The sequence below is a fragment of the Ambystoma mexicanum genome, chromosome 14 (assembly GCF_040938575.1).
Source record: "Ambystoma mexicanum isolate Mex_15411 chromosome 14, UKY_AmexF1_1, whole genome shotgun sequence".
Taxonomy (NCBI): Eukaryota; Metazoa; Chordata; class Amphibia; order Caudata; family Ambystomatidae; genus Ambystoma; species Ambystoma mexicanum.
Window position 1 is genome coordinate 173,068,225 of NC_090940.1, and position 18,133 is coordinate 173,086,357.

The 18,133-nt window shown below is 46.6% G+C and overlaps 1 protein-coding gene across 9 annotated transcripts in view; it reads right to left on the bottom strand.

Moving 5' to 3' along the window:
- The window catches only part of LOC138527573 (carbohydrate sulfotransferase 8-like), a 426,404-nt gene that overhangs the window by 238,330 nt on the left and 169,941 nt on the right, over window positions 1-18,133 (bottom strand). For 4 of the 9 annotated variants that reach the window (XM_069638838.1, XM_069638839.1, XM_069638834.1 and 1 more), the window contains one exon: window positions 15,305-15,430. The exons of the other annotated variants lie outside the window; for them this stretch is intronic. The gene's annotated coding sequence lies outside the window, so the exon portion shown is untranslated. The remainder of the gene's footprint in view (window positions 1-15,304; window positions 15,431-18,133) is intronic. 9 annotated transcript variants of the gene reach the window in all.

Sequence of the window (18,133 nt, forward strand, 5' to 3'; positions counted from 1 at the left end):
GCAGGGCCACCCTGCTATGCCTCCAGCCTAGGTCTTACTTCCCTTGCTCCTCTCCTCCTTCATTGTCATTAAAACGTGCTAAACCCAACTTTACTTGTACTTGCCTCACAGCACGCTCATCTTCTTCCCTATGCTGTCGCTCTATAAGGAGCTGCTCTACTTCCGACTTCCTCTTGTCCTTTTTCATCTGCATTTGCCTTCCCCTATCTTCTTCTGCCCTCCGTCTCACCATATCCTCGAGCTCTTTCTGTCTCTGCACCTCTTGCTCCTCGCGTTCTCACACTTCTGCCTTCTGACTTTCCCTTTGTGCTCTTTTGCGCTCCTCCTTTTCCTCTTTCTCTTGTCTCTCTACTTCTTCCATTATCGCTGCCCATTCTTTTGCTTAATTCGTGTCCTTGCAACCCGCTACCTATTGATTAGGGTCTCCCATCCCGCCCGCTACCTTCCTCTCTAGTTTCAACAATATTTGTCTGCTTACCCACTCGTTCAGAACTATATTCTCTGGTCCCTCCTTTCTTCCCTCTAACCCCATTTCGTTCTCTTTTATGCATGCTTGAATCACGCTGCGCTCTCTGTTTTTGGCACCTGCACTCTGAGCTCCCTTGACCACCTGCCCGGTCTCGTCCTGCCCCTCCCTCTTGCTGTATACTGGAGGTGAAAATATGGGATTTGTGTACCCTGCCACTGCTCTTAATTCCCTTAATGGATATAATCCCTGGACCCTCGCTGTTGCCCCTTCGCTCTCATGTTCAGGATGAGGAAAGGTAGGGGCCAAAGGTTTTTTCGCCCGCACCCTCCTCTTGGGCAGCATCCAGGGATGCCGTGCCACACCCCACACCCCATCGCCCTGGAACATTTTCCACAATTAATTAAGCCATTCGCTTACCCAACTTCTTCCCCTTGTAAGCATTGTGTATATGCACGTGTAATGGTTGCTGCACACATTTGGAGAAGCTCCCTCCCTTTAGCCATGGCTTAGGCAGTTTACCCTCTGTGCTCCATGTCCATTCCTCACTGAAATTACAAATCTTGTCCTTTTAGCGCCAGAGGGTCCTTCACATATGCTGTAGGGCTGTCCCCCCATGTTTTTGCCACAATACATTAATTTAATACTTACTTGACCGCAAGTCAGGGCTTTCGACACTTCCACTATAATCAAACAAATTCACTTTATGTTGCCTTAACGCTAAATGTTCAAATAACAGTTCAAGCCACAAAAATCACAAGCCTCTCCGGCTCTCAATCAATGCCCTCGGGGTGCTCCACGCACCGCCCTTCTGCAACTCTCTGCCTTCACAGGCACGCCCACCAATCTTGCGCACGCGGCTTTTAATGCACTGCCCCAAAACAAAACAACTCTTTTAATCCTAGAAGGTTGCAAAAGTTGTGCACCTCTCGGGCTCTCCAAGTCCTATAGATGAACCTTACTGATGAAGTCACCTCTATAATACAGAAGAAAAAAGGAAGGATCGCCAACACCCACCCTCTCACTAATTCAATCAGAACATTCCCCAGCTATACCCACACGACAACAAAGACGAACAACATATATCCATCGCCGCCTTCCTTCCTTCTAAAATGGAATACAAATACTTCATGTGCTCAATCTGTACCTACAGCATGGCCTTGTAGATAAAACACCTCTGTAAGACTTAACCAGGAGAACGCCTTCCGTGATTCAAGCTAGCTTCACTTGCTAAGCCCTATAAACTGGGATACCATCATCCATGACCCGAGCTACAATGCCAAACCCACAGGAAATCCAATATTTACATAGCTTTTATCATCCGTACCCATGAGCCAATCATCTAGGCTAACTGACGAAACTGGTCACCTCAAGATCGAATGTTCCCTAACCACAAGCAATTAGCATCCTCCTCTGCATCTTGTCACCCCAAAATGTTCAACAGCACCCCACACCCACCTCTTTTCACCTCTTCCCCTATTTGACGTATGGCTGAACCTATACCTACACTCCATGATCAGCTGAAGCCGCTCGACCACCGGTTCTCCCCCAACCTGCCACTCCACCTTTCTGGTCTTCTGGGTGCCACATGGACAGCGACAGGATTTTCTCCAGGGCAGCTCCTGATGGCTTCTTCATGGGGTGCATCTTCCGTGTAACTCTCGATCTCCGTGGGTCACCTCACAGCTCTCCAGGCATTGCAATGGCAAGAGATGGCTTTGTGTTGATCAAACGTAGCCAACTGTCCTCTGCTACCACTTTGTAATAGTATACCAGAGGACGGGGTTGTTCATATCAATAATACCACAGGTCAGCAGAGTATCTGAGGTTCATACAAACCCTTGCCCAGGCAAAAACTGAGAACTCAGCCATGGGGCAAATAAACCATCTTTATTCTCCAAAAGACACAAATCATACAGGAAACAACAAAATCTCCGGCAATCACAGCGTCTGAACCTGCGTCACCTGGTTTTATCCCTTAGTCACGTCACTACCACCAACCCATCCCAAAAACCCCATTGGGTAGCTCGGGTGATATTACCTTTAGAAATCCCATGTGTGTTATTCCATTGTTCTTCCGATGTCAGGTGGGTTCTCCTGAGACTGCCCCAAAAAAGATCTATTACTTTGCTGTAGGGTTGCACGATGACCATTGGACCTTGCAACATTATATTACAACCCTGGGCTTGAGCATCTCGATTGCCTGAAGCGGGTCTCCTCAGGCCTGGCACCCTGCTCTGTTCACAGCACTCAGTGAACCTTTTCACAGTAATGAGAAAGACTGTGTGTCCCCAGTGTTGCCACTGATATAGCTACCTACCCTGGGATAGTGCCTGTAGGTTGCACTGTTCGGTGGACAACGCATTTATCAATCTTGTCCGCTTCACTGGGAAAAGCTCCTTTTCCACCATGAGTATATAGCCAGTGTTCAGAGTCACATGGTCGAGGACCACAAAACCGAGCTTTTCAGTCTGTAATTATTGCAGATTTTATTCTGTATTTCGCAGGTGGCTCACTGCCTCGGGAATCAGGAATTTTCCCCTGCCCTTGTCCTTTGCTGCGATCACTGTCTCTGTGCCTTGTGCTGCAGAGTCTACATCTCTTCTGCTATATTTTGTGGCCTACGGATTCATGCAAATTCACTACAGTCAGTCTATGGTTTCTCTAGATATTCTAATATTTTCTTTTGAGATTAATAATGATCAAGACCTTATAGGTTCCTTATACGTCCCCGAAGCTCCTTATGGTTAATTGCAATAAAGCGGTTGCAAGCTCGGTCCATGCATGCTTAGCTTTCTTGCGTTTCTGCATTTGGCTAGTGAAAAGGAAATGTTTTTGACAGTGCGTGTATTTTTCTTTCTTTTATCTACAGAATGGTGTAAGCATGTTCTTTGTGTGTGCATGTTTCTGCGTAACTTCATGCAGGAGTGCAAATTGACTTTATGACTAACGCTGCTATGTCGTGTTATCACTAGTGACGTCAGCACGGCTGGACTTTATTATCAGTCAACCTGATCCAGTGATGAGACACCTGTCTCTTTGAAGCCGTCAACTGGATAGGGTTTGAGCGGTCGTCTGAGAGAATATCTCTTCCCATACGTAGAATACACTGGCGCACCTGATGGTTTGCCGAACAGCGAGTTGCATCTCTCATTTCTCATCCTTCAGGCTGACATAAAAATAGGAGACATGAGGGCCATTCCAGGGACCCTCTGTTCAGTAGCGTTTTTAAAGGCTTGGTTTGCTGGAGAAAGGTGGTCTGGAGAATATATACTGACACACCTGAGAGCAACCAACGCAGAATAGGGAACCAGTCCCCACAAACAAATGATAATGTGTTATTTATATAGTGCTTTCGTCAAAGCATTTTGCAGAGAACATATTTACATACAATATCACCCAAATGAAGTTGGTACGCATTTATAGACCTTGGAAGGATAAAAGGCTGACTTGATCTTGCCGGGATTCGAACCTGCAAATCACACAAAGATCGCAGCAGCAAGCGCTCAACATGCTGAGCTGCCTTACCGGCAAACAAATAACTATGTACTCAGCTGCAGGTCCTTATCCTAAGCCAAGACCAAGGGGTGGGATGAAACCCCAGTAAAAACCCAAGTAACAAGCATTTGAATGTGGGATTTTGGAGAAGTAGTGCAGCGAGTGGTTGAGCAGAGCAGTTGGGGATGAAGAAAGTGGTGGTGCAGGAAGAGGTGGTGGTGAATGAAAAAGTGAAGGAAGAGGTGGAGGGGTTGATGGTGGAAACTGAAAGGTGGTGATAACAGTAGAAAGTGGAGGATTTAGATGGAGGAAGAAAAAGCAGTTATAAGAAGAGCTGAAAGAGAAGAAGCAGAAGGAGAAGGGGGATGTCCCCCAGAGATGCAGAGAGCCAGTGAGGCAATAAAAGGCTATGTTGTGGAGGCAAAGTGGGAGGAGGAATAAGCTTGTGGTGGAACTTCAAGGTAGACAGATGGCAGCCAGCTTGAGGGGTGCAGATGCGTTCTAGAACGAGGCATCAGGAACGAGTGAGTGTTGGCTGAGTGAAGGGAAGGGTAAGAGGTGGCTGGGAGCTTGTAAGTTAAGAACCGTAGTCAGGGAGATCGATTAGAACCATCTCAACAAGCACCTGACCAACTACTGGGCCATCCTGACCTCTGGGACACCTGTCACCAGCTTAGTGGAAGCCTAGAAGTACAACATGAGTCCATGAGAGATCTGGGTGATGTTAACCAGCCCGAGGCCACTGCAAGAGGGCGATTAATGTAATAAATAAATCAAGAACAAGCATGGGATTATTCAAAAGACCTAGTGACCCCAGGAAAAGACCAGACATACTTTCAAAGACGCCTTTTTAAATTCAGAAGACTTTTTGCCATTCTGACTCCTTTTGAGTTGCCCAGCCCTGACTGTAGGTCTGAATAGACATTTTATTTATTTTTATTTATTTATTGTGCATTTGTAAGGTGCTTATACATCAAGTCCTTTGTGTTTCAAAGCACCCACAGGGCAACGGGGAGGGAGCATGGGAATGAAATGTAAATATAACAACAGTAAAGAGAAAGAAAGAGGCGGTACTACTAGGCCTTGTGAGGATTCAGAGTGTGCAAGTGCACAGCGAGAGAGGGGACGAGGGAGGGGGGTAAGTGCTAGGAGTTCCACGGACGGAAGTGCGAGGGAGTAAGTTGCAAGCAGAGATCACTTGGTAAGAGAGGTGAACTGCCAAAACAATAAGTGCAGGCCTGTGAGACAGCCTAAAGGCAAGTGCTGTTTGTGGGCGGAGGCTGAAAGCGATTGGGGGGGGGGGGGCAGGACCCAGGAGGACATGAGCATCCTTTGGGCAGTCCACTTGGTTTCGGAGTAGATAGTGGTGGAATCCAGAGAGCCCTGATTGGAGAGTCGCCTGCTGCCTCCTGACACAACTTTCAAGATAGAAACAATGCTTGGCACAAATAACCTTACAGGAGTTTACAAAAGGTGAAGTAATCTGTCAATAACTGGGAGAAAATTAGACTTTAGAAAATAAGCATTCCTAATGGATGAATATCCCAAATGAATAATAGTTTGGCCAACAATCACTGTGTAAGTAACAATTTGAAATAGTAAGTGGTGAATAATTCTAAGTATTTTAGAAATGGGCAGATTATATTCAAATATGCACACTGCTTAATTGCTTGAGTGACCAAGGAAATGAACAATACAAAGCAACCATTCATTTCAGTCATATTCCAATCATACTAAATCTTCATTCATATCAAACAATGCAAGTACAATGTTTAAAATCATCAGGCCAGAACATACATAATTGTTCTTTGAAGAGGTTTTCGAATAGCCCCTGCCCTATTCTTTGCTAGTTTCAATTTTTACAAAACATCATGTATGGCTGGCATGTTTCGACTGAAAATGCAGGGACGTTGATAACACATAGTCTTCTTCAGGGATATATTAATCAGTAACAGTGACAAGCCTCAATAGTGGATGCTCTATTAAATATAATTGTGGATATTGTCCCTCAGGGATCAGTAATGTCACAAAGTGAAGTAGTTTAACAATACAGAGTTAAAACCACTATTCATCTGTCAGTTACCTGTGGGAGGTAAAAACACCTATGATTAAACTTACTCTACTGGGATCCTCATTTTTCAAGACGCCTTTCAGGAGTAATACATTTCACAGCCTTAGTGGCAAATGAATATGTACCTTTGTCTTCTGATGGGAGTGAGTGAAGTTAAGAGCAGCAGTCATCAATTTTAGCCTTGGATGAAAGATGGTGATGCTGTTCTTTTTGGAACAGGACAGGACATGCAGGCGAGTGATCCCATGACATCCACATAGGGTTTTCTAGATATCAAAAGTCCATCATCCCTCCCTGTGGCCCATGCTCTATGGAACCCTTTGCAAAGAAAACTGTAAAAGTCTGACCCAGTACCATAACCGGGGGGTATCAGGTTATAATGTCCCCATACATAATGTCCCCATACATAATGTCACTGGAAAAAGCCATTGGCGGTATTATATATGGTGACATTATGTATGGGGACGGGTTACGGGTATGTCCCCTACTCCCCTTATTCAATGTAATAATGTCTCCACAAAAAACGGCGACTTTTTTCTCAGGAGACATTTTTGCAGGGACATTATTACATGGAAGCAACCAGGGACCTTAATGAATTCTCCAATTGCAAAACCGGCGACATCATTAATTGCATCAAATAGCCATGCAAGAAACTACAGACCTGCAAAACCCACCGCTAGATGAGCAAACACATCAGCAATCACAGATCCAAGATCCACCTGAAAACTCTGCAAACATTTTTGGTACCAAATTGTATGGCACCAAGTCGTGGCGAATGGATAAAACCCCTTTTCTAAGGTACGCTGTCGTCTGCGCAAACTCCCAGCAAGATACACATTAATATCAATTGTTAATGGAACTGAAAGACTGAGTGAGAATTTTTCAAATGTCCAAGTATTTTATTGATAACAACAATGTCGACACTTGGTTTCTTTTTTTTGCGTGAAGACACTTTCGCAAGGCAGTGTAGTGCAGTTCTACAGTGTGCGTCAATGGGCTTTAATGATAATGATGTATTTTTTTATATAGCACCTTGATCCAGGGCACATATTTACATACAATATCACCCAACCAAAACTGGTGCTCATTTATCAACCCCGGAAGGATGAAAGGGCAAGTTGGCCTTGCCGGGATTTGAATCTGGGACCTGCAGATCTCGATCAGATCACAGCAGCGAGCGCTCAACCAGCTGAGCTATCTTACCGGCATTAAACCGTTTCTAGATGCAATTTTTATAAAATAATATCACTGCAGAGTAATCACTCATTACCTCAATGCAAGTAATTCTGTAACCAATCACTTAAGCCTTGTCAAACATGTATCCGTTATCACAACATAACTTGTAACCATTCGCTGAAGCTTGTTGAAAACCTGTAACCAATCTCTTAAGCTGTTGCGCCCAGATGCCCGAGGGTTAGGTGCACCTTACAAATGTAATAATAGATAAATAAAAGTAATGTCATTGCTTCCTACTGGGTCGTTTAGTGACTCATTTCCTTGTAGATCCAGTACTGTCGATGGTAGTGAGTATTATTAGTAAAATAAGTCCCTGGCCTGTGCACCATGAAGCAAATTATTGGAAGCCCTGATATCGGTCTGAATTAACATTTAAATTGAATGGCGTGTTAGCTCAGTCGGTAGTGATTCGCCGGCCCGGCCCACCCACAATCCGTGAATAGCCTCTCAGCACCGCTGTGTGGGCATTTGCACATGTTAATGTCACTGCAGTGGACCCAACCACACTACCTTCAGCCCCCACGTGTTAGACGATCCTGGCTGCGCCTCGGCACCAATACAGGTGAAGCGGGCAGATGTGGGCAACTGAAGCGTTGGAGTGTCATGGGCAGAGTCGATGGAAGGCATGCGCATGCGTGCACCAGGGCCTGCTGAGCTGCAGCTGGCTGGGAGATGCTTTGCCGGGGATGAATATCCTGGAGACCCGTTGTAACATTAACTTGAGGACAGCAGCAACGTTTTCTAAAAGCTGTGCTTAATTAATAGCAATTGCTTTCAGGCCTTCGGGCGAAGCTTTGTGTAAGGCAGGGGTAAAAATATCACAAGCTACTAGCGACCCATAAAAGTCACTCGCCACCTCAGTTCTGCACATACACACAGCACTCCATTGCTTACTCGCCAAGCCAGTGGCTAGTGCAAATTATGAGCCCTGGTGCAAGGTGTTGCTGTGCAAGATGCGGCCTCATTCAAGGAGTAACATATTGTACATACTTTACGAGTAGTCTGCCCACAAAGTCACCTCTGATGTCACCATAGAGGATTGCCTTTATCTGTGAAAGTCCAGCCTCATCCAGCCTGTCTCTTTCCCTGGTTTCTTTATGTATGCACTCTGCATGGTCTCCAACTTTACCACAGTGCCATTTTGGAAAGGTTACTGAAGGAGCTAATTTAGGGTCGGATTTACTCTGGAAATTTGGTAGCGAGGTACGGATACAACACTGGGAGACTTCAGAGGGCAAGGGTTGTCCAGCGGCTCACCGAGGTTTCAAACATGCAGCGTTTTGTTTTTCTAAAATGGCGCTGCTGCAGTCGCAGCAAAGGAGGCGCCCATTTCTTTCGCAGAAACAAAACACTAATTAAATTCCTATCCTGGTCCCTGTCTCCGCAGCTTGTCTGCGTAGTGATCTGGTTGTTTAATTTTTGCATGATCAATACATTTGTCATAAAAGGAGGTTTCCCCTTTCACCATCTGATTGGCCGGGGGGATAGCTCAGGCGCAATGCGTTTGTCTTGAGGCATAGCAACAGAGGTTCGAACTCGGGTTCGCGCTTAGAAACTATTTGTAATATGATAATCTGGCAAAACTCTTCGGCCAAGAACTCACATTTCCTTAGGTGCTTTGAATTGATAGTGATTTTATGATTTTTGGTCATTTACATTGCACTTAATGCCAGACTCCTTCAGCTTTGAAGCACCAGATTAGGGATCAAACCCATGTTGCGCAACGTTGCCTTGTACCAAAGGCAAGCATGTTGCCACTGAGCTATGCGTGTGCCCCTTCTCGTGCCGTGTCGTGGGTGAGATTGTGCATATTTGGGATGTGCACCTTCCGGTTCCGAATGGAGAATCTTGCACATTTGCACAACTCCGAAGAGATGGGCGGGGCTAGCAATGTGTTCCTCCACATTTAAATGTGTCTCTCCTACTCACATTCAGGCCGGTGCAACATAATGTGTGTGTAAGGCATGCATCTCCATGCATCCCTTTCGAATCCACAAAGTCCACAAAACTCTTTTTTGACCCTTCTGTGCAGTGGTTGCCCTTCCAGACTGGCAGGCTAAAACACGTATTTCCATTTCATGGTCCATGAGAATATGTCCATTTTCGGTGCTCTTTGTTTTATGGTCAAGTTATATCAGGAACAGAGAGTAAAGTGTACCCACTCTTCAGTGGCGGGAGGGGGAGAGGGATGCAGGGGGGGGGGCAAAGGTGGCTGGTGCCTTTATGGTTCAGTGGGTGTAATGCCTCACTGAAGTTTGTGGTTCCTGCTTCAGGCAAACGCGAAGCCAAGATTGGGTGACAAGTGGGGCCTGGAGCTAATGTAGTTGGGTCCACTGCTGTGGCATTGACATCTGCGCATGCCCACACAGAGCTGCTGAGTGGGCATTTACAGGTTGTGGGCGGGCCTGGCCTGATAGGACCCTACCCTGTCTACGCCTCTGGCTTCGGGCCTTATAATATAAATCGGTTTGGTTCTGTGTTGTGCCCCCTTACCGAACGCTGCTTTGGCATGTTTTGGTGTCCTTTACCCTCTTTTCGGTCCAGTGCCCACCTGTATTATTGACGGTTGCCCCTGAACCCGCACACCCTGCATCCCCTCCATAGCTCCCCCCATTCCGCCTTGCCAGTATTCATTTTTGGGCTCCCCACCTTGAACTCGACATTATGCTCCACTCCTCCTACTGGCCCCATTCCCCCATGCTCCAAGACTCTTGCCCCTGTCGCCCCCTGCACGTGGTCTCCAAGTGACGGGATGCACTGAACCCGGGCCCCCGCTTGCTTTCCCCGCTCATACATCCTGAGTGTAGCCTGACAAGGCATGTCTGTGGGTTGGCGCCCGCCTACCACATCCTTTGTGTGCCACCGCAGGGCTCAAGTCGAGGGTACACGTGGGGGACGGAGTCTTCCCAGCTAAAAGAGAAACATTGATGTCCTCTTTGGATTTATGAATTAAAGTCATCAGGTTTGTAGGCCCGACACTTCACCACTGCACTATACAACCTGATGAAAAATGACAAACAACTAAAGGGGAAATGTCCCATTTCGGTACTGCAAGTTCCAGGGAAAACATTTGTATTGGTTCTTTGGAGTTTGAAACATGCACACCTTTTAACGTTTTCAAAAACACTAATAGAAGAACATTTAATCTCTTGGTTTTGTTTGGGTGTGGATTTTATGGAAAGCAAATGCCATTCGTCCTGTGCAATTTGGGTGGTTATGCAAAGCCAATTTAGTGACATTTGCATATTTCACCTTGATATGCAATATTCTGGCGACGTCACATCCCATTGCGTTTGTTGATGAGTCCCCCCACTTTAATTTTTTAGGACTTGACCACTGCTAGAATGTGTCAAAGAGACTTGAAACACATATATATCTACTGAGTTGTTGTTGCAGTCTACATGGTGTACCTGGCTTTTTGCTTCTATTTTGAACATTATTTAATGACAATAAAGACCCCTGGGATATCGATTCTAAATCAGGGTGCAGAAGCCCTGTCAAGATGACTTACTGGACTTGGCCACCACCCCCCTGGATGCATGGGATTGAGTGCAACTTCCTTTCGTCATCTCTCAGTGGGTTTTCTGCGGCCTCGTAGTGTCTGTCTGCTTTATTTATTTATTTTTTCATGTATTTTATTGTGCGTTTGTAAGGCGTTGATCCATCAAGGAATTATGTTTCAAAGCGCCCACTGGGCAAAGGGGAGGGAACACAACAAGACAGTGAGCTGAATTAACAATGATGAGCAAAAGGCAGAGGCGGACCTACTGGGCCTTTTGAACATTCGGAACGTGCAAGTTCAGGGGGAGACAAGGGACAGGGGAGGGGGTTTAGTGCTGGGGGTATCCCGGAGGGGAGAGTGCCAGAGAGCCAGTTGCAGGGCAACAGGTAAGTGCAAGGCAGTGAACACATGGTAGGAGAGTGATCACCTGCTAGTGCAATAAGTGCAGGCCCGTGAGATTACACAGGCCAGTGGGTGCCCGAAGGCAAGTGCAGAGGGAAGGTGGAGGTTGAAGGCGATTGGACAGAAGGCCAGGACCCAGAAGGACACATAAGGGCGTAGGCCACCAATCTCAGAGACTGTGGGGTTTAGCATGGGAGGGAGAGGGGGAAGGAGGAGGAGAAGAGGAAAGTCTTGAGGAGCTCGCACAATTTGAGGATATATGGCTCAAGACGGCGAGAGAGGGGGAAGCTGTTCCAGAGGAGGGAGCCGGCCGAGCGAATGGATCACCACCAGCTTGCTGCTTAGAGAAGCACTTGACAAGCAGAGAGTTGGATCCAGAGGATCAGAGAGATCTGGAGGGAGAGTATTTGGTGAGAGCAAGTTGTAGATAGTGTGGTCCCCAGCCCCAGACAGCCTTATGGATGATGCAGAGGGATTTGAATTTGATCCTTGCAGTGACCGGCAGCCAGTGGACATACTTTAGGGCTGGAGAGATACGGTCCCTGGGATTGAGGCCAAGGATAAATCTTGCAGCCATATTCTGGATTAGCTGGAGGGGGCGTTAAGAGGAGGTGGGCAGATTAAGGAAGATGCTGTTGCAATAGTCCAGCCTGGAGAGTACCAGAGCTCTAGCAACATTAAGCTTCTGGGGAAAAAAAAGTGAGGAAAGGGAGGAAACCTCTTTATGAATTATTGAATATCTGTGAAGATGGAAGTGGGCATTCTTGGCAAGGTCCAGGATGTGAGGAAGGAAAGAAAGAGAGGATTCAAAGATGACTCCAAGATTTCTGGCTTCAGAGGAAGGAGAGGGGGGAGAGCCCAAAGAGGGTGGCCAGAGTGAAGGGAGGAAAGAAGGAACAGGAGTCCCAATAGGAAGGATCTTGGTCTTGCTGGCATTAAGACCGGATAGCAGACAGGCAGTCGGGATTGGTGGAGGCAGTAGGAAGAGATTCAGAACGAAGTTTGAAGAAGAGTTGGGTGTCATCTGCATAACACTGGAAGTGCGGGGAGAAAGTGGAGATACACTGAGCAAGAGGGGCGAGATAGATCTTAAAGAGCTTGGGAGAAAGGGTAGAGCCCTGTGTAATGCCACAGGTGGAGATAGAGGTGGGAAGGTCAACCAGTCCAGTGCCCACTCTGAGATACCCAGGGTATCATGGAGCCGCTTTGTGAGGGTGGAGTGGTTAACCGTATTGAACGCAGAGGAGAGATCAAGTAGAATGAGGACGGCAGGTGAGTTAGAGTCAAGAGATGTGAGCAGTTCTTCACGGGTGTTCAGGAGAGCAGTTCCCATGCTTCTGGATGCTCGGAATCCAGATTTATGGTCATGTAGGCAGCCAACAAGCTCTGTATGCTGGGTTAGTTGGGGGAAGACTAACTTCTCCAGGAGTTTCCCGAGGAAGGGAGTGATAGAGATGGGGTGGTAGTTGGCCGGACATGAGGGGTCGGCGAAAGTCTTTTTCAGGAGGGGGTGAGCAAGGGAGTGCTTAGGGGAACAGGGGAAAGACCCGCTATCAAAAGAATGATTACAGAAATCAGCAAGTGCAGGGGTAAGGGAGCCGATGTTGTCCTTAATAATTCTGGAAGAATAGGGGGTGACCTGTTTGGGAGAGAACTCCATAGAGCGGACAACTCTAGTGACCTTGTCCGATGTGATAGGAGAAAAGGAGGAGAGAGTGGATGAGGGAGGATGCAAAGCCAGGGGTGGCTGGGGGATGGGAGGAGGGCAGGGGGAAAGGGAGGAAGAAAGAGCACTCAGGATATACTGAGTTTTGCAGTGAAGTGGGTGGCCAGTATAGTGCAGAGGACCTTGGAGGGAAGAGGTGAGGTGGAGACTGCTGCAGAAGGATTGGCTAGTTTCTTGCAGATTCTAAAGAGTTTAGCCATGTTGTTGGATGCTCCACTGATACAAGCCTGGATGTGGGCCCTCTTCTTGGAATGGATGGAGAGATGATATTGCCTTTGGAGAAGGTGACAGGCCAGTTTGTCCGAGGATGAGCTTGAGGTCTGCCATTTACATTCAGCAGCTCTGCACTTGCGTTTCAGGGCTGCAAGGTCAGAATCGTACCAAGTGGTATGCTTGGTGGCAGGTTTCAGGCAGAGTCTCATGACAGGGGCAAGAATGTCAAGGGTGTTGGTGATGGCAAGATGGAGGTTGTTGAGAGCAGAGTCAAAAGTAGTGCCAACAGTGGGAGGAGACAGGGATGAGGGTGGAAGCGAAGGCAGCAGAAGGCACTCGTTTCATCGGACGTATGTCTGCAAAAGAGCCTGACTGAGCTGGGGAGGTGCAGTCAGTGGGCCGAGAGGACCACAATTGGGAGGAGAGGAGGGAGTGGTCAGACCAGGAGTGTGGGGTGGAGAGAGGGGCGGAGAGTAACATATTAGTATGAATGAAGGCCTCAAGAGTATGTCCAGCGCAGTGGGTAGGACCTGAAGAGAGAATAGAGAGGGAGAGAGAGGTGCAGAGTTCACAGAAGAGAGTGGAGGCTGTGACTGAGGAGTCAAGGTAGATGTTGAAGTCACCCAGGAGGAGAAGTTTAGAGAGGAGGAGAAATCGGCCCATTCAGAGAGGAACAGGGAGATAGGGCCAGAAGGCCTGTAGATAGTGGCAATGGTCAGAGAGGAGGTAGGAGAGATTACCAAGTTTGCAGACCAGGCATTCGTAGGAGTAGTGCTGGGTGGGTATTAAGGAGTCTTGTCTTACTAAGTAACTCTCTACCAGTGTTGGGGATATCATTCTGCACAACTAGATGTATATTCCAGCATCTTTGGTGGGTCTTTTCCCTTTGGCTTCCGACAGCCGACTCAGCTACCAGATTTGCTATTTGGCTGTACTGGGCACACAGGAATCGAATAGGTCCTTGATACCAGTATTCTTAGAAATCTGGCCGCCAAGTGCATTATTGGCTTTGTTGTTGTTTGGCTATACTGGGCACACAGATATTTAATCTGGCCTTGACAAAGCACAATCAGTGTGAAACGTGGTGATCTTTTCTTGATAAACACTTGGATTCTATTTACTGATGACACACACCACATAATTTGGAAGGGTTTATAACTAACAATCTTCAATAATATTCTGTTTGTTCTATGAATGACTTGCTTCAATAGTTCTTCTTCTATAACCGGTGGGGGCCTGGTTGAATCCATAACACAGCTGCATTGGACAGACATCCAGTGCATGGTGTCAAAAGACTCTTGGTTCTTTCAACCAGTAGGTCTTTTGGCAGTCTTGGGTAGTTATGGAAGGGTGCATGGGTGGCTACATCCCCCTGAGATCAGAGCTGCCGTAGTCACCCACCTTTCTGCTGCACACATTAGTATCTGGCCTCTCAGGCCATGCACGACAAGGAGATCAGAACTCCTGCACTTGGGTGATGCGGTGCCGGGAGTTTCCATTTACATTCTGGCACTGTTGCGCATTTGTTTGGTACTAGTGGGATGTTCAGTCCTTACTCCATGTCTAGAGAGATATGGCAATTTGCTTTTTACCATGTTCAAATGATTTGTTTGATGCTGGCCAGTGTCTTCTGGCCTATTCTGGATTGCGAAAGTGGTTTGTCAATGTTTGCCTCACAAGAACTCCTGTGGTTCCTCTTCCCCTGCTCTGTAGAGTTATTCTTTTATGTTTTGTGCTCTGAAGCTACTAGAGTGGGGATTTGGCGCAGCATAAAAGCCTATTAGCATAACATTCCATGTTCGTATCCTCAATGGCACAATTTGGTATGTTGCATGTTGGTGTCCCAGTACCTGTTTCGTCCAAGGGGCCTACCTCTTTGTTATCCAAATGTTTTGGTATCTGTCTTTGAGGAGTGTGCGTATGTCAGTGGATGATATCTGTCTCCATTGAGTTCCCGTTGAAGGTGTCATGGTCGGGCGGTCTACTCTTGGCTATTTTGGCAAAGTTCTATATGTTGAGCAGGCTAGTACCTCATGTTCCTTCCATAGCTAGCTTGATGTTTACGGAACATAGATTCGTCCATTCTAATGAAGGCCCTCCGCGTTGGAAGTGTAATGGTTCCCCTATACAGGTTTACGGTGGCGATTCCTTTGAATGCGCTAAGCAATAGCTGTACTACGGGTTACTTACTTGTCCAACTGGAGAGTCGGACCCTGGGTGTCACAGTTGGTTAGGTATGCTCCTTGGCGCAAGCTCAGAAGCTGGGCTGTGTTGGTCGAAGGCTTGGCACTGATTGGTTTATGTTATTCTGTAGGGCTGTGACAAAGAAGAGAAAGAGAGTGCTCTGATTACTTAACAGTAATCCTCATTACACCAAGTTCTGCTCTTGCTCATGGGTTCTGGGTGAAAATCGTGAATTTACAGAGAGAGGAGGTCTAAATCTTGAGCAAAACCATTTGAATGTAAAATGATAAAATTGCCATTTCAATCAAATCCACATTTGAAATTTGAATGGATTAAACATTTGAAAGGTAACCTGTATGTCAGATGTGTAAACACGTTCCACATAACCCCTACCCTGCGTACATACACTCTTTCAGAAGCTTTTAAAACAAAAGTTTTAAACGGGGGGTCAGCCCCCCAGTACCTACATTACCATCACATAACTCAAATTCCGGAAGCTTCTCAAGACTTTCCTTTACACCTCCTCCTTCCCTTCCTCCCTCCCCTGCTAAACCCCACAGTTGCTGAGATTGGTGACAAGGCCCTTATGTGTCCTTTGGGCCCTGGCCTCCCACACCCAATCACCTTCAGCCTGCGCCCGCCCCGAGCACTTGCCTTGCACCCACTGGCCTATGCCACTGCAGGCCTGCACTTATTTATTGGCAGCTGGCCGCCCACCTTGGCACTTACAGATCACTCCCTAGCACTTCCCTCCTGGCACAACTAGCACTTATCCCCCACTCCCTCATCCCCTCTCTTCTTTCTGCACTTGCACGCTCTGAATGCTCACAAGGCCTAGTAGGTTCGCCTCTGCCTTTCATGTTTTAATTGATTTTCATTCCCATGTTCCCTCCCTGTGAAACACAATGGGCCTCATTATAAGTTTGGCAGTAGCCTTGCCGGTGAAACGGGCAGGCTGCTGCCAAACATCCGAAAAATTCCGGCACCCGCGAATGGGCAATTACCGGTTCATTACGGCCCTGCTGGACCTGGTAATTGCCCATTCGCGGGCGCAGGAATGGAATGCTCCCCATTCCCATTGAACCCTAATAGGGCTCAATGAGAATGGGGAGGTTGGATGCACCGGCCCCAACTACACCCATTCTCATTGGCTGAGATGGGGTAAATTACCTTTGCTAGGCTTACTGGAAAGCATTGACTGGAGAGCCTTCCGAAAGTTCAAGCGCTACGTCGCCATTCTTAAATTCTGTGGAAAATGGTTAACAGTTTTGTACCAGTTTGCCTCTATGTCTGTCTCCTGCAGCTGGCCAGAGTAAAAAAAAATTAAAAAAACGACTTTGAGCTTCTATAGCACGCTTAGACCAGCCTCTAAGCACAGGACTGGGATTCAAACATGTGGTGTCTTCATTTGTCTTGCTTCCAAGACAATCATGTTACCCCTGAGCTATCCTCCCGGCAGAGAAAGACAGTGACATCTGATGTAAAGATTCTCTTTGCTGTTCAGTGTGTGAAACAGATGGTGAGGTATGTACAGTTTCCTCCCGAGCTAGTTATCTGGGTGATGCAGGGAATTTTGACTGCACTCCCTACTGGCTAGGGAATCATTGTAAACATTACAGGATCTCTGAAATTTAGCTCTCTCTTTCAATATCCAAGTCAGGGTTGTGGACATGGATGCAATTACTGCAACATTTGTTTGAGAATCCAACAAGCACTGGGGCTTTTCTGTTTTAAGACCATTAATGGCAGACCTTTAACAGAAGACTGAATTTCCTCCACAGTGAACATGGACTGTAATGTAGCAGAATCATTAATAGTGACTTATAGACCGAGGAAGGGGTCATTACCGCGGGATAATGACCCGCCACCAAGTTATTTCCAGAGTTGAATCCGAGGGCCATAAGTTGTGGAAGGGTCATTATCCCAAGCGATAATCACCCCTCCCTCGGTCTAGAAGGCTAATAGCACATAGTGGTAGCAGCAATACATGTTGTGGAGTTTTGGTGGTTAAGTCAAAAGTGTTACTTTCATAGCGACTAAAGTAAATAGAAAAATCAAAGTTAGTAAATAAAACGTGTTTTCTGTGTTGTGTATATATAACAAGGTTCCCTCTATAACTTTAGTATTTTATTTAAAAACGTGTTGAAACTGGAGTCTGTTTAGCATGAGCAAGCATTAGGCGTCATGTAAACGTAAACGATTTATCTGCAAGAAAGAGAAAGAACAGTCCTACGTTTTTGCTTTCTATCTGGTGTGTTAGATAGGATGTTGAAACTATGAAATAAAGGTATACCTTTATTTCATAGTTTCTGCTTTATGTGTCCGGGTGCTTCCTAGGGGGCGCCTGAAAAAGGTTTTCAAAGCAGCAGATCCACACATTCTCATTAATTAGTGGTATTCATTAGCGCACTGCTACCTTACGTCCCCCAGGTTTTCCTGCTGCTTTAAATAGGATGTTGAAGCAAACAAAACGTCTTCCCAGAGACAAAGTTTGTTGTTGAAAGAAAACATGGCTGGAAATTGCATTGTTGTTTCCCTGTCTGCTTTTGAGTTCAGAATGTTCAGAATGCAGTCAATATCCGTAGTTATTGACTGTTCTCTGAACGTTCTGATTGTCTGATTGGAGGTCCTTAACGATCTTCATGTGCTAATACAGCCTAGTAAATTGCTTATTAACCCTATAAATTATCTATGTCGGTTACATCCGACACACACATCAACATAAAGTGATTTGTACAAATTAGGAAAGACACCATCCGTGTGCCGGTCAAGTGGCACAGCGAGTAGAGCACTCACTTTGATACTGTCAGGCCGGTTCGAATCCGGCAGGGCCAA